The sequence below is a fragment of the Drosophila sechellia genome, chromosome 4 (genome assembly GCF_004382195.2).
Source record: "Drosophila sechellia strain sech25 chromosome 4, ASM438219v1, whole genome shotgun sequence".
Taxonomy (NCBI): Eukaryota; Metazoa; Arthropoda; class Insecta; order Diptera; family Drosophilidae; genus Drosophila; species Drosophila sechellia.
Genome location: NC_045953.1, coordinates 406458 through 417441, shown reverse-complemented (window position 1 = coordinate 417441; position 10984 = coordinate 406458). Strand labels below are relative to the sequence as shown.

Below are 10984 nucleotides of genomic sequence, written 5' to 3'. Positions count from 1 at the left end.
AAATACTATCTATCGAGTTACAAGAGCTCAGTTTAAAAGCTGTCAATGTGATGTGTTCAAATTTCATACCCATGCTAAGATTTCAGTCAAAAGTTAGCAACAGGCTTAAGGAGACGTTTGCGACCATTAATAGTATATTAAAGAAAAACACCTCTTGATGAGGTAAAAAATAAAAGAGAGTTCCTCGGTTATCAAATACTCCGTTTTTGACATATCAAAATAAATTGACAAGAAAGATTAACAAAAATGTAAACTGTTAGCGTTATAGCTTTTTCCGGCTTGTTTGCGTTTTAGAGTGGGTAGAGATAAAAATAAACAAGATTTAATTTTAAAATTTAAGAAACCAGAGAGAACGCTATACACATAGATATCCTGATCAAGAATTAGTTGTAATGTGGGGTAACGGCAATGTTTTCTTCTGAATTTAACACACTTTTCAACGAATCTAGTATACCTGTTTACTCTACAAGTAACGCGTATATTGAACACATTTTAAAAAAAGCAATCGTCGCAGTTTTTTAAAAAAGGAAAAAGAAAAAAAAAATGAAGAATAAATTGTCTGCAGCCTAAAAGTTGACTAATCTTTTGGTATTATTTTTATAAATTAATCCACTACAGGCGCCCTCTATGGGAAATGAAAACAATTTTAGAAAATGCACATGCCCCAATATAAAAGCGACATCTGTGATTTCTTTTTATATTTTCTGTAATGGGGAGGATACGAAAGTGTCTACTGAAGCAATTTTTCTAAAGTTGATAACATTTTTTCAGCGCAATCGCCGAATTGATTAAAATGTGGCAGAGTCGCTAAACAATTCATTTACCTCTGACCTGTTTAAGTGTGTTAAATGAATCCAATTTACTTCCAGAGAGCTGTGCCTAAAAAACGATTCGGGAAATGAGTAATAAGGGAAATTAGTGGACGGAATTCGACACGCAATTCGCGGGGGCTCAAGAGAAGTAATTGCCGCGATTTTCCGCATTTTAATGTATGGTTGACTTTTTCAGCACTTTTTTAATGCACACCCATTGGACAATTACTGAACTGAGACCGACCGAGTGGACCACTACCTATACCCTTACTGTGCCAGTTAAACAAACACATTATGTTGTTGGACAAATATTGTGCGCCGCACCAGCCACGAACTCCGGACTGGCCAGTGCCTCAGGAGTGCCGCAATTCACGTTAATTAACATGCGGCCAAGGCCAGTGAAAATGGAGATGAGACGGAGGCAGTCCGCAGGTAAGGGTAAGCGAAAGGTCGGTCCAAACAAAACAGAGTGAAGGGATTCGAAAAAATGCTGCTGTGAATAGGGATCTCCTGTTGCTTCAGCTGCCACTTAAAATCGCAAGTGTGAAAATGTTTTGGCACAAAAAACTCGTTGGACCCCATAGACAAACCACTGCATCGCGTTTTACTGTCGAGCAAGTAACCCAACTCTGCCCCAACTACAATTGCGACGGACCTTGTTTCGAGTTTTTTCAGCACATCGAATAATTGAACGCGGTTTTGGTCATTTGTGCGAAGCGCATTATATAAGTGCCTGTTATTCAATTTGTGTTGAAAAAGATTTTATTGGACTATTCCTGTCTGGAAACTTCTGAATAAAGTAACTGCAATATTACTTCCTCGTTACCACGTTTAGTTTTCGCGTAACTAAACATATCACAAATTATCATTTCCTGAAAAAAATTTAAACACAATCCCGTGCTTAGTCAAAAATTCTTACACACATATATTTTATGTTTATTTCCATTTAGTAAAAGCATTTAGGGAGGATTTGATGTTAAACCAAAAATAGAAAAATAAACTAAAATCGTCCGCATTAAATATAATATAATATTAATAAAAATTATATAAAAAATTCCATTATTGCGTTCGATTTTTACCACGAATTTCGACTCTTAACGCACCCCAAATCTGCAAGTTTATTATACCATAATTGGGGTCAGAATTGTACTCTGTTTTAGACGTGTTAATACTGGACAGCCCATACATAAAAAAAATCGGACACCGAAAAAAAATGTATACGAAATATATGAGAAGGGAATGAACATAAAAACAGTATTGAAAAAACAGCTATGAATAAAAAAGTACCCCATCTCCAGTATCTGCGTTTCTCTGGAAGGGTCTTTATTGAGCCAGCCGCCTGTTGATTCACCCCCCTGGTCAGAACGTTTGCACTTTGGATCTGATTCTAGGTTGGGGCACCTCCATGGGAAAGTCGTACACGTAAAAAGCTGATGAAATGTCGTGCACGCCAATTGATAATGGTCCTAGGCCAGAGTATCTGAAAGCTTGAATCATAAGTGTCTATCAGTTCAGTGATGTCGTCGACTTATGTTAATTTTTAAATGGAGGTTCGCGGACTAACTTGGTAAGCTGTAAAGAGTTCACAGGAATATGTACTCCCATATTCGGACCATTAGCGTCAGTGGCAAACGGCCTGCGGAGTAGTCAACTGTCGTTTTCCAAGCTCAAGCGGCTAAACTAACTAAATCTGCCGCATCTTTACATTCTCCTCCAGGCTGTCAAAGAAAACGAAGCTGCTGAAAAGAATGCTGAAACAGTAATGCTACTGAGTAGTAGGAAATAATTCATGTAATTAGTTTTAAGGATAAAAAGTGAACCATATAATCGTGAAACAGTCAGGAATAGAAAAACAAAGCTGCTCCCTATGCAGTAGACATATCGAAAAAATGCGACTACTGCCATTTCGTCGCCAGCTCATTCGTATTTACTACCTGAAACCTAAAATATACTGTTAAAACATTTACGTGATGAACTTTAAACTGAGAACCAAGATTGCGTGGAACGGGCCGAACTACAAACACTCAGGCTACAAAATGACAATGGCGTTGGCGTAAGTGCGCTAATACGTATTTATATACATGCTAACATACAAATAAAAGTATGTACACACAACCTGTTTCGTATGAGGTAAGTTTGAAAAAGCTATGCTAAAGCATTTTGCCTTTTCACCTGTACTGGGGAAGATACGATTTGGCATAATTGTGCCTACTTTTAATAAATTAAATTATTTTAAATGACCTTAAAATAAAATAAATATATATAAAATTTAAAGCATTAGTTAAAAATAAAAAGTGCCCGTTACTTACTCAGTATGTAGTGAAGGGTCAGAATGAAATTGAGTATACCTACCAACCGCTAGGTGTCTCTGTCTTTTCTTTTTTATTGAGGAACTGCGGACTCTTTAGTTTTTGTATAAGAGGCAGCGCTCTTACTTTTGCTGGTACACGCGTAGTGACGACGTTATGTTTATGTATATATGCTGTGGTAGTCCGATCATAGCCAGTGCAACACCAGCTAGGAGATAACAATATCTTTTGTCTCCACAAATATGTTTGATTAAACTTTAATGTTTTATAGTTCATTCAACCAAATTTCTTCCAGTTCCCAGGTCCTGGAAACCAACCATCGATTATTGCAAAATTTAGCTTGCTGCACATCCACAGTTGCCAAGCAACTTAAGCTATATTTGTGTTTCAAAGGCTTTTTAAATTTTTTTGCCAGGCTACCCCAACTTAAATTGTCTAAATGAACCAGCTTTAAAGGCATGGCTAAGCCTCCCCGCTGCCCGAGATCGAATGCAATCTGGGAAATAGTTGTTTTAGTATCTGATATATGATCTTCAGGTAAATTTAGATCTGGGACTTGTTATACATATATAGACTTCTGTATAAATTAAAATGCTAAAAAGAACAAATAGCAATAAGCCGGCACAGAAACAAGACAGAAAGCTATAGTCGATTTTCTCGGCTATCAGATACTAGTGGGAGTACGAACGATAGGAATTGGCAAGAGAAATAAAAAGTCTCGCCCAAAACTCGATCGGCTTGTAGTTACAGTACATCGGCTTGTGCGTTACAGTAGGAGTGGTTAACAATTTTTAAAAAGCAAATAATAAAATCAAACAAGCTTAAATCATTTTTGAAAAGTGTGGGGGGGGGGGGGGGGGACAGTTTTGTGCGTTTTGTGAGCGTTAGACGGGGTGTGCCATCCCTGGCATTTGGCTATTGATCCTGATCAATATTATGTATATACCTGTTACATACTTTCACTTTACGAGTAATGAACAATTTAAAAATTTTATATCATTTTATTCCCCAATATCTATGATGAAATTTAGCGTTCGCATTCACACTAGCTGAGTAACGGGTATCTGATAATCGGGGAACTCGAATTTAGCATTCTCTCTTGTTATGAGTTACTCGTTACTCCTAAAGTAAATGTGTATACTGTATTTGTTCAAAAGTATGTTACTAACATAAGATAGCCCCTATAAAGTATATATATTTTTTATTAGCATCGCTAAATGGGTCGAGTCGATCATACCAGTCCGTGTGTCCTCTCAGAAACTAAAAGCGCCAGAAATATTCTATGAACGACTTCGCTGTGCTGTTGCCACACTTTTGAAAAATGTTTTAATGTGTTTTCATTTTATTATTTAAGTACGAAATTCTATCTATTTGCGCTAAAAATGTAGTCACCCTTACTTTAACACCGAAAAACCAAAAATCTAGTTGATAAAATCGATTATGGCGTTCTTTCTTGGTTGGAACTAAAATACCCCTTCCATGGTGTAGGGTTTCCTACAAAAATGAAAGTGGGGCGAATTCAGAACATTCTTATTCCTCTTTCTTTTCCCACATTCATTTTTCTGTTGATTTTTCTGTTCTTCGCTGAAATTAAATTTTAAATTGTTTTTAGCAGGCCTAGAACTGGGCCGCGTCCGGTTTAATATTATCAGAGTGTTACCAACCCCATTCCCCAGGACGAATGCGGCATCCCAAGTAACCCTACCCTCCTATCCCAGTAAAAGGCCGGTCGACAATCACAAGTTTTGTCAGTGGCAGCATCGTCTTAGGCTTATTCTCCCCTCAATTACATTTTATTTGCGCGAAGCTGTCTCCCTACCCCGTTCAAACTCCGCTTCACTTTGCTGAACTCAACTCAACTTGAACTTGAGGCAAGGGGGCTCCATTGCCATGGCATTGCTATCGTCATCCATCAAGCCGGCCTTTGCAGCGCTCGCTGCTTTCCTTGTGGGTGGAAGCGCGCCATGCCAACATTTATTCACAACCTAAAGTATAAAAAATAAAGAAAAAGAAAGAATATAAAAGAGAAACAACAAAAAGGGCAACTACAACTAACGATGACTTGGATCTCGTGAACAAAAAGGGTAGTCGACGGGCCTGGCGGTCGGTTCACCGGACGGTGGGTGGGTGCGTATAGATTTTTGGATGGTACGTTCTGCGGACGCGGGTGGGTGGTGGGCAGTTGAAAGGTCGTGTCAAGGGGCTGCTTCTACTATACCAGGAAAACAAAATGGCAGTGTGTCAGTGCCAAGTTTTTATTATTTCCATTAAGTCTGAGCAAACATTTTTTTATATTTTACCAAAAATAAGTTTTTTAGCTGGATTTTAATACATCGCGATGCCCGGATAACTGTTATATGTATATATTTTTAGTAGTCCCTCTAGCCAAGTTGCCAAGTTGAACGGTATGCATTCGAACGGATATGGCTGGAATAGGAATATTTATAGTTTTTTTTGGACCACAACTTTTAGATTATTGTCAAAGTATTTTTTATTTTATAAAGTAGATTTTGGGGTTAAGGAAACAGTCGCCGATCTACAAAAGCTAGTCTTAACTGTCGGTACTGCGCAACTAGAGCGGAAATCCGACAACGCGACATCAGCGTTCAATTCCACAAAGGAAAGGTATATTTATGCTTACGATGAGTTTTGAGCTCCGGGCTTGTTCGAAAGGTACAAAACTCAAAATGAATTTAAACGTAGAATATGTAAATGATACAAGTCCAAGGGATGCAAAGCTGTGTGCAAATCAGTGTCCGAGTATCAACCCTTTAACACGTCGAGGTCTTGCGTTTGCCTGACCCATCTACCTACATATGTCTGTCAGAGTGATTACTTTTCCTTTGTCCTGAATAACGCGCTCTGACCCTTTTGCATTTAACTGTCCGCATTATGCATAAATTACTGAGTAGCAGCGACCCTAGGCGCAAACGGGACACCACTGACACTGATCGCTGATACCGGTACTGGTACCGATACCGCTGAAGGTACCGTTACGCACTGGAGCCGCGTTCACAACGGCGCCGGTGCCATCTGGTTCTTTGTCCCCTTGAAACTTGAACGAGGGACTGGACTAGATTGGGGCTGGGTGACCTGACCCTTCAGGGGTTGGTACTACTGCCAATTGGCTGCGCTTGCGCGTGCGTTGCCCTACACATGCGTGTACCTAGCAGCGCCTACACGCAGAAAAATCGTTCCCAGCCTTAGGAAATCCAGACTGATTCGATCTGCAAGTTATGTTCTTGCCGGAATATATCCATTTCTAAAGTTCCTTTCCATAACTCTTCGCAATATTCATACCAGATAGTAAGTGTTTGTGTCCGCAAACGATCAAGACGATCAAGAATATTTACCGCCAAGGGGCCTTTGAAATTCAATATCAAAGGGCCTTAAGTTTTTCTACAGTGTATGCAAATGATGAATGTGCCATATCAGAAACTATTCCTCATTGCTATACCTGTGGTGGTCGCCTGATTGCATCTGCCCCTATACCACTAGGGCTCGGGTGATGATATCCAAACGCAAACCACCGGTGAAGAACTTATAGTCGGAATGAAGAAAGATTACGGTGTGGTTTGGTACAGAAACCGCCCTGACAAGGACAGACGAATATACATACATAATGGGTATAAATATAACAATATAAAAAGATTCTTTGGCATTTGAGTCCGAAACACTTAAAAATATTTTATGAACATGTATCCTTCCATTTTTCCCATAACATTTTTTGGTTACATTAATGCCGCGGAAACAGCTGTGTATTTGCCGATGCACGTACATATATATACAAACGCAATTTATTGATACAGGTCATTTTACCATGTACCCTGCTCCACTCATTTTTCTTTTATTCATGTGATCCTCTTCGTGGGTCAGTATACCACCATCTGCTTTTGACCGCAAATCGTGATCGCGATTGCTGACTTCAATGCCGCCATACAGTTTTTATAGTTATTAAACAGTGTCCAAATATGCAAAAAACATTCCCGTTGGCCTTTTACTTGCCCCGTGCTTATAGGGAGTAAAACTTAACGTAATAACCATTGAACTATGTAAATAGCATATTTTACGCTGTTTTTATAATAAAATAATGTGTTCTGCAATTATAAATATAATTTTAAGTTTAAATTTGCAGTAGTGCTTAATTTTCCATTAATTTCACTACAAACATGTTTTAATCATGGAACATATACACAATTCAATTTAAATGCAATAGTATGATTGAATTTATATAATAATACGCATGCAGCATGCACAACTATTGCCAAAGCATTCTATTTAAAATATGCCCACGGAATGTATGTATGTATAGGTATGCCTTTACATACATACATATAAGGTACATATATTTACTATTTCTAAACTGTCAGCCCTCAAATACAAATACCTGTATACATACGGTAATTTATTCGTATGTACACGTTCCAAGAATGCCCTTCTTTCTGGACAAAAAAAATAAGAACTTAATAACTTATAAATTTGAGGTTTTCTTATAGCAACGCGATGTCCTTATTCGATTTCAAATCGATTTCTTGTCTTAGATTATTACTGCTTTAAAAAAATATTTTTAATGTTAAGCAGAGCAGCTTAATAAAATTAGGCCCAGGACACTAAAACGAAGGCTTCATGCACAGACCAACAGATGCATATCGAAAACCCTGGTAAAATCTTGTTTTTTTTTTAATATTTTGGAACAATTTTAGTATGCAGTTGCAGACAACGATGTAAATGAATCTGATCAAAATATCGTGTCAGATCTTCAATTCTACGTCTCCTTCATACCGTGGTCTGCAAAAATGTAGTTTTCAAAATAGCCTATTATTGATATTTCCATCGATTTCGACTATTAAAGAAAATCTCAAATTTACGCGTTGTACATACATATATACATATATCACAGCACTCACCATCGCTACGTAAACTACCGTAAACAGTTCAAAAGGTTTTGGACAGTCCGAGTTTTCAAGACTTCTATAAAAAGATGTATATATGTACTATGTTAATTAAAAATAAATTCAAAGAAAAATAAATTTATGATTCATCTTAAAAGTCATAATTGAAATGAAAAAATTACATTTTGAGCCATAAGATCATTAAATTACACTAATAGATTTATATTATTTTAAAACCTACTTTAAATTACTTTCATCAAAAATAAAAGCAGCCGAAGCTGATGCACATGTACATAAATAATCGCTACACTTGTCACATAGCAAACAAAAAACGGTCCTGCAGTTGGGAATGTGGGGCCATATATAGCCGCCATACATAATGTACGCGAGTACAATATTCGTATAACTTATTTAATGTATACACATAAGTAGGCGCATGAGTATATGCACACCAAAAACAGATGCGGAGCTGCATTCTTCGTACTTAGCAATTATTTATGACAAAACAAATATCATTTACGTATTGCACGGCTGCTGGCAGCGCTGCACCGTCCAATTGCGTGATATTATCCGATTTGATTACATATGCTTGTACTTTCAACGAGAAAGTGGTGTATTGGAATTTTCTTTGCCATGGCTTAAAATGCTATGTGGGGGGACTTTTCTTAATGAGAAAACAGTAATTGTTAATAAGTAATGAGTACTTACCGTCCGGTGAAGGGGATTTCTTTTTAACGAATAAGTTATAACCATGTTTATATAATATGTTACACTTCTATATTATTTTCTTAAAATTTTCGAATTGACCAACCGCCAATTTTTCTGCTTCACAACCACAAACACCAAAGTGACTCCTATCGATGGGAATGGTGCTGCTTAGCTCTTACCCTTCGTGTTCTATTGATGCCACGTCACTAGCACTACCAAGGGGGAAAAAAACTAGTAGACAGGCAGACATGGACATTTTGTCTGCTTGATCAGTGAATGGATTTCGTTTAAAAGATTGCAGGAGATTTGAGAAGAAATTTTATAATCTATAATTTGTTTGCCTATTCTTGTCCAAATCCTAAGTTTAAGACCATTCGCATCTATATTTGTACCCTATACACATGTAAACCCTAATAGGCACAGGTACATAGGCAAGCATAGAGATGAGAAGGATGCGCGCAATGTGAATATGCTTATTAATTTATAAGTATTAATTCGTGCAGGCTCGCCATACTCATGGAGTGCTGCCTCCTCATGACCGTTCGCACACAAATACCACAAATACCCGCACCAATTATTATATTTACCATGCAATGTGCAAACAAAAACACACTCAACATGCAACACATACATATGCTAAAGTGCATTTGGTACACATCGTATACAGTTTCCAAAGTAAAGCGATGGGCTTTTTTGTGTACATAATTAGAAGTTGGAATCGAAATATGAATGGCTTTGTATTGTTTTACATAGTCCTGCATTATGTTAGCCCTAAAAACTGTCGGCTCGAGACCGCTTCTTTTATTAAGATTGACTGTACTAAGTTAGACTATGACAATCATAAGCCAAGAAAGAAAAGTATTAGTGGTCGGATCGTCGGGCTTATATCTTTTCATTGCACTGCTGGACATCTGGACAAACTAGCCATCATTTTTATATTTGCTTGAGAGTGAGAAAGAGAAAGCTAAAAGTGTTTCCGCACTATAAGGACAGTTTGAGTTATGCTTGCCGGGCTTGACGCGCGTAATTGAACCAACCTAACAACACGTTTTCTGAGCACAAGTTCTCAGTATAACCAATTTAGTCAAGTGAGTTTGAACATTTGGTATGCTCGGTCTGTCCTTGTATTTAGCTCTACACTGTGCGCCCATTTGTAAGACCGCGGAACCCTAGTTTGGGCCTGAAGTGACAAGCCATGCGTAACTGTCGACTGATTGAACTTTAGATTATGTAGATATGTATGCGCATTGACTAGTTGTATTTAGACCGGACTGATAGAATTTCGGGTTTTGATAATAATAATATTGTATATTATATATATATATTTGTATACTATACTATAAAGTCTTTATCAATCATGTACGACTGCTGTAATCCTGTTAATACATATATGCATGGGAATAGACCATAATTTTCAACAACAAAAAGTAGTGGTTTTCCCGTTTTTTTTTTTTTTTTTTTTTATACTAAGAGTGTATATATTTTCCAATTTGCATGATGATATTAATGTACATACATATACCATTGGTATCCGCTTTTTTTCAACGCGGATTGTTCGGATTGTTAAGATTTCATGTGGGTACATAAATACGTATAATATTAAAGAAAATCGATAGAGGTCGATTCCCACAGACCAAAGCTCAGACCAAAATCGATTGCGCAGCAGAGGTGGCGGCTAACATTACCTAAATATGTACATATATGCTGCAGCATACACGGCTGTACATTCATTTTGAAAAGGTAGGGTTCAATAGTGTTTTCCGGATGCCTATGTGCTTTGCGAGCCGCCCACTTGATTGTGTACGTGTTTGTATATAGGAACTTCACATAAGCATTAAAATGCATACTGCCGCACCGTGACGAAGACCAGAAATGCAGCCATATCGCACATACATGCACAAGTGCAGCGCACAACTCGAGCTAGACAGAAACAGTTGGCAGTCCGGCGGCGAAAGGGAGATGGCTGAACGTGGACAGGAACAGGAGCTGGGCAGGGGCAGTAGCAGGGCCAGGAGGTGCCAGAGAGGCCTTGAAGTAGACATTAAATCATGCACAAATTTGCATTCCACCGACCAGAACGGACTGTGCTGTGGTTGCAGCAAGACAGCAGGGAGGAGGGCGGTTCGCTGGGTGGTTGCAGTGGTCATCACGCTGCAACGCCGCCATAAGGGATGTTACTGCGGAAGTGCAGCGCTGACGGGAGCCGACGACCAACGACGAGTGCAACAGCCCCCCTCCGCATGTTTGTTTGAGAGTTATCAGT

The 10984-nt window shown here is 38.3% G+C and overlaps 1 long non-coding RNA gene across 4 annotated transcripts; it reads right to left on the bottom strand.

The window, feature by feature from the left end:
* Positions 1–1736: 1736 nt before the first annotated feature.
* LOC116801930 lies at positions 1737–3909 on the bottom strand. 4 transcript variants are annotated; one of them, XR_004362298.1, is made up of 3 exons: positions 2780–2878; positions 2377–2580; positions 1737–2299 (listed from the first exon to the last, which is right to left on the bottom strand). It is a non-coding gene; the product is annotated as an uncharacterized LOC116801930 (long non-coding RNA). The 4 variants fall into 4 exon arrangements; XR_004362300.1 differs by having other exon boundaries at positions 2377–2563; positions 2780–2875; XR_004362299.1 differs by having other exon boundaries at positions 1737–2315; positions 2377–3909.
* Positions 3910–10984: the final 7075 nt, after the last annotated feature.